The following is a 5,689-nucleotide window of genomic DNA, read 5'->3' on the forward strand; positions in this document are numbered from 1 at the left end:
ACGCCTCCTCGGACGGGCCGGGGACGCCTGAAGACGAAGAACAGGTTGGGGGTGAGCCACAAGCACCGCGCACGGAGCAGCGGCAACACGCTCAGGAGAGCGGCTCCCCGGGCAACAGCGAGGCGAGGCGCAGGGAGCGCCGCCGCAATGCCCGTGAGAGCGCCACCTCGGGAAGCGGGGAGACGAGGCGCACGGCGCGCAGCCGCCGCGCTATGGGAAGCGCAACGCCAGAGAGCGGGGACACCTTCCACGAGTTCCCCGAAGCCAGCGATGAGGCCACGCCGAGACGTGGGGAATTCGCCACGGCACAATGGAACGACCCTAACCTGAAGACGGCCCGTGAGCGGATCGCTGTCATCGATGGGAAAAAGTGTGAAGGGGTGAGTCAGCTCACGCTGCCATACTTTTCCATGACTAATGGTGTGTTATATCGGGTGGTGGACACTAGAGGGGGGGATCACGTAGAGCAATTGTTAATATCTGCCACTCATATCTCTCGTGTGTTATACCTAGCGCACACTCACCAGCTCGGCGCGCACCTTGGTGTCACCAAAACGTATGACCGTATAGTTGCACGCTTCTATTGGCCTGGTGTAAAAAGAGCTGTGGAAGACTTCTGTAGAAGCTGCCCGGAGTGTCAGCGCACAGCTCCGAAGTCGTTCCAACGAAACCCACTCATTCCCCTGCCCATAATTGACGTGCCGTTCGCACGCATAGCCATGGATATAGTGGGCCCCCTCCCCAAGTCCTCACGGGGACACCGCTATATTTTAGTGATATTGGACTATGCCACTCGCTACCCAGAAGCGATCCCTCTGCGTGCTGCGACGGCTAAAGCCATAGCGCACGAGCTACTAATGCTATTCAGCCGAGTGGGCATCCCCAAGGAAATCTTAACGGACCAGGGCACCTGCTTTATGTCCAGCGTGTTAAACAACCTATATCGATGGCTAAAAGTAAAACGTATCCGTACCTCTGTTTACCATGCCCAGTCGGACGGTCTCGTGGAACGTTTTAACAAAAGTTTAAAGCACATGGTGAAGAAATTGATTGATGTTGATGGAAAAGATTGGGATCAATTACTGCCGTATGTGCTATTCGCCATACGCGAAGTGCCCCAAGCCTCCACGGGCTTCTCACCGTTCGAATTGTTGTATGGGCGCAGGCCGAGAGGTCTGCTGGATGTGGCTAAAGAGGCTTGGGAAAGCCAGCCCTCCCCCTATCGATCAGTAATCGATTATGTTGAAAAGTTACAGGAACGTGCTCGGAAAGTGTGGCCACTAGTCCGGGAGCACATGGAACAAGCGCAGAGAGCGCAGGAGCGCACGTACAACCGTGGGGCCCGTGTCCGGGAGTTTAAAGTGGGAGACAAAGTGTTGGTTCTCCTCCCCACAAGTGAGTGCAAATTTCTGGCTAAATGGCATGGCCCCTACGAGGTCGAAGAAAAAGTAGGACCGGTGAATTACAGAGTGAAACAGCCTGGAAGGCGCAAGGGAAAAGAAATCTATCATGTGAATATTCTGAGACGCTGGCATGAGCGTGACGTTGAGACTCTACCTCCCCTTGCCCTACTAACATGTGACTTTCCACAGGGATCCCCGCCTGTTCCAACCGGAGAGGACCTGTCCCCTGCCCAAGTGCAGGATTTAAAAGAACTGCTATCCCGATCCGGTGATATTTTCTCCGAGTTGCCCGGACGCACCCGTGCCATTACGCACGATATCCACACCACCCCGGGGAAAATAGTCAGACAGCGGCCGTATCGCATCCCCGAGGCCCGAAGGGTGGTAATAAAAGACGAAGTCACTAAAATGTTGGCACTCAATGTAATTGAAGAGTCTCACAGCCCCTGGTCAAGTCCCATCGTGATAGTCCCAAAACCAGACGGCACCCTGAGGTTCTGTAATGATTTCAGAAAATTGAATGAAATCTCAGCCTTCGATGCGTATCCCATGCCCCGGGTCGACGAGTTGATAGAACGACTCGGCCCTGCACGCTTTGTAAGCACCCTGGACCTGACCAAAGGCTACTGGCAGGTACCCTTAACAGAGCGAGCCAAAGCCAAAACTGCTTGTATCAGTACACCGTTCTCCCCTTCGGCGTCCACGGCGCACCCGCCACGTTCCAAAGGCTGATGGACAGAGTGCTGCGGCCGCACCGTGAGTATGCCGCAGCCTATTTAGACGATATCGTGATTCACAGCTCCTCCTGGGAGCTCCACTTGGGCCACCTGGAAGCTGTCTTGGGCGCCCTGAGACGGGCCGGGCTGACAGCCAACGCAAAAAAATGTCGGATAGGTCTGAGCGAGACAGACTACCTGGGTTTCACAATTGGCCGCGGCTGCGTTAAACCCCAGCAGGGCAAGGTGGAAAAGATCAAGAATTGGCCCCGACCAGTCACACAAAAGCAGCTTAAGTCGTACCTTGGCCTCATCGCTTACTATCAAAAGTTTATACAAAACTTTGCTACTATTGCAGGTCCCCTGTACGAAATGACGCGGCAGGTGCACCCCCGGCGGCTGACCTGGACGGACGAAACAAACGCCGCCTTCGAGCGCTTGAAGAGCGCGCTGTGTGAGGAGCCTGTCTTGATTTCCCCCGACTTTAACAAACCATTTCTCCTCCAGACAGACGCCTCTAGGGCTAGGAGCCGTGCTCGCCCAGGTTATCGATGGAGACGAACACCCCATACTGTATGTGAGCAGGAAGTTATTGAAACATGAACGCAATTATGCGACCGTAGAGAAGGAATGTCTTGCGGTGAAGTGGGCGATACATCACCTACGGTACTATTTGTGGGGGCGCACTTTCACTCTCATTATGCCCCCCTGAAGTGGATGTCCCGAAACAAGGACACTAATGACAGTGACCCGTTGGTTCCTGGAGTTGCAGGATTACCACTTTACTGTGGAACACCGTCCGGGACGCAAGATTCCCCATGCAGACGCATTGTCCAGATTATATGAAAGAGATGAAAATGAAGCTTCCGGTGGTACCGGCAAGCTTGGGGGGCGGATGTGTGGCGTCTCGGTCTCTAACCGCTCTTTTTATTAAGCTGTGTTACACAGGGGAGAAGTGGAGAGGAGACAGAGGCACCCAGAGGAAGCCACACACTCACACTGGGGCAGTGTCACTGTAGGCCTACCAATGAACTGGGCTCGTCAGTGTGATCAGTGGACACCTGTGAGTGCCCTACCCCAAACATATAAGTAGGCTCTCTGGGCTGCTGGGCTTCAGTTCTCCTCTCCTCTCCTCCTCCTGTGCTGCGGGAACACAGCTTTGCGGTAAGAGCCTTTCGCCCCACTATTCCTTCCAGTCATGATTAATTGTTGAAAAGCTTGAATAGTAATATCAGTTTCTTTAATTCCCAGGCCGCAGGGCTGTCCCGCGCCAACCCTCGAGCCTGGCCTGGCATGCTTACTTGAGACAATGATGATGATGATGATGGCATGAGAATGGACTCTTAAATACCCCTGAAGAAGGGAAGAAATTGTGTTGAGTATAAATACTCCCCATACCTGGCCTACCTGCTAAAAGTACTTGATTACTCACCTGATTGATACTTACCTGGCCTACCTGCTAAAAGTACTTGATTACTCACCTGATTGATACTTACCTGGCCTACCTGCTAAAAGTACTTGATTACTCACCTGATTGATACTTACCTGGCCCACCTGCTAAAAGTACTTGATTACTCACCTGATTGGATACTTACCTGGCCTACCTGCTAAAAGTACTTGATTACTCACCTGATTGGATACTTACCTGGCCTACCTGCTACAAGTACTTGATTACTCACCCGATTGGATACTTACCTGGCCTACCTGCTAAAGTACTAGATTACTCACCTGATTGGATACTTACCTGGCCCTACCTGCCAAAAGTACTTGATTACTCACCTGTTTGGATACTTACCCGAGTCCTACCTGCTAAAGTACCAATACCTACCTGCTGTACTAACCTGCCCCGAAGTATCCGAGTACTCACCTGGTGCAGCTCCTACCGCCCCGCCTGGAGGCCGGGCGACCTGCCTGAAGTAACCAAGTACTCACCTAGGTATCCGAGTAGTCCCACTGCAACCCGTGCCTCCTGGCACCGCCCTGGCCCAAAGACTGTTGCCCTTTTGATTTGTGTTATTGAAGGAACATTTAAGTTTGATTTCTGCTGTTCTCCCTTATTTTCTAAATAAACGCCGTCTAGAACGGCTCAAACTGTGAACTTTGACTGGTCTCTTGCCTCCGTACTCTACAAAATATATAAATATGTTAGTTCTAAATCTAAAGTTGATTTTGTCGACAAATGCATTTTGCCTTGATGGCATCGTAATGGCATATTGTACACACAAATTACGTGTCTTTTATTTCTACTGGATCTCTTCTCCTCTAGTATTAGTTCTACTGGATCTCTTCTCCTCTAGTCCTAGTTCTACTGGATCTCTTCTCCACTAGTCCTAGTTCTACTGGATCTCTTCTCCTCTAGTCCTAGTTCTACTGGATCTCTTCTCCACTAGTCCTAGTTCTACTGGATCTCTTCTCCACTAGTCTTAGTTCTACTGGATCTCTTCTCCACTAGTCTTAGTTCTACTGGATCTCTTCTCCACTAGTCTGGGATCACTTCACTTTTCGGGCTTGTAACCGGTCGGGAGCGGAAACCACAAAACGTCATGTTGTAGTCCTCAAAGGACTACAATTTGGCCGGAACTATCCACCGGAAACAGTTTTAACCCAAAATATATATTGCGCTCAAGGACATACTTTTAGGGCCTACCTAATAACCAGTAAGACTCCCTAATCGGGAGATAAGCGGCCGTTGGTCGCTTATCTCCACAAATAGGCCCAAAAAATTGTTTTACCAATCATCAAGACATACGGGCAGTTGACAGTTTGCCATGGTTACTCATTGAAGTTGAATCTCCATATATGGAGATAACCTACGCATCACACTAAGTCTGACCTCACCAGCCCATATTTGGGCATGAGCAACTTATGTCTCCATATATGGAGATATGATGACATCACACAGTCCTCAGCCGATGATGTGGCGTGATGTCATACAATACACAAACGAGCCCTACAGTATAAAGGGGCAATTCTTGCCAGGAAAGAAGCATTTCTTCGACTCAGACCTTATCGCCAGGGTTGGCTTATAGCAGCTGTCGGTAGGACCATGTATGGATTCTGTTAGTGTGGATCTCCTAACAGGGCATCATCTGGGATACAATCCCTTTTATGCCCATATATGGAGATCCCTAACAGAATCCCTTTCATGCCCATATATGGAGATCCCTAACAGAATCCATTTTATGCCCATATATGGAGATCCCTAACATCATCCCTTTTATGCCCATATATGGAGATCACTAACAGCTAACAGAATCCCTTTTATGCCCATATATGGAGATCCCTAACAGAATCCCTTTTATGCCCATATATGGAGATCCCTAACAGAATCCCTTTTATGCCCATATATGGAGATCCCTAACAGAATCACTTTTATGCCCATATATGGAGATCCCTAACAGAATCCCTTTTATGCCCATATATGGAGATCCCTAACAGAATCCCTTGTATGCCCATATATGGAGATCCCTAACAGACTCCCTTTTATGCCCATATATGGAGATCCCTAACAGAATCCCTTTTATGCCCATATATTATGGAGAAATCCCTGCTCTGAGTATCTGACATCAG

This window comes from Nannobrachium achirus, assembly GCF_963921795.1.
Source record: "Nannobrachium achirus genome assembly, chromosome: 16".
NCBI lineage: Eukaryota > Metazoa > Chordata > Actinopteri > Myctophiformes > Myctophidae > Nannobrachium > Nannobrachium achirus.